This window comes from Octodon degus, unplaced genomic scaffold, assembly GCF_000260255.1.
Source record: "Octodon degus isolate 3935 unplaced genomic scaffold, OctDeg1.0 scaffold00124, whole genome shotgun sequence".
In the NCBI taxonomy this organism is placed as follows: Eukaryota; Metazoa; Chordata; class Mammalia; order Rodentia; family Octodontidae; genus Octodon; species Octodon degus.
This window is the reverse complement of record NW_004524700.1, coordinates 3,727,187-3,727,758: the sequence shown is the minus strand read 5'-3', so window position 1 is coordinate 3,727,758 and position 572 is coordinate 3,727,187.

Below are 572 nucleotides of genomic sequence, written 5' to 3'. Positions count from 1 at the left end.
AAAATCAGGTAGTTACATGTATCTGGGGTTGTTTCTGCATTCTCTATTTTGTGCCTTTATTTCACATGTCCATTTTTGTTAGTACTATGCTGTTTTATCATGGTAGTTTTGTAATATAATTTGAAATCTGAGTTTGTGGTGCCTGCTGTTTTGCTGTTGCTTGCTGGCATTGCTTCAGGTATTCTCAGTTTATTCTGGCTCCATGTGGACTTTATGAACTTTAGTACTGCTTTCTCTAGTTCTGTGAAGAATGCTCTTGGTATTTTAATTGGAATTGCATTAAGTCTATATATCAGTTTTGTAAGCATGGCCAATTGGACAATATTTTTTCTGCCTATCTAGAAGCAGAGGATGACTTTCTATTTTCTGATGTTCTCTTTTTTCACCTTTTCTTCAGAATACCATAGTTTTCATTGCAAAGTGCTTTCATTTCCTTGATGAAATTAATTATTATGTGCTCATTTTTTCTTGTTGCTACTTTGAGTGGTATTTTTTTCCTAAATTCTTTCTTCATCAATTTACTATTGGTCTATAGGAATGTTATTGATTTTTGTGCACTGACTTTGTATCCT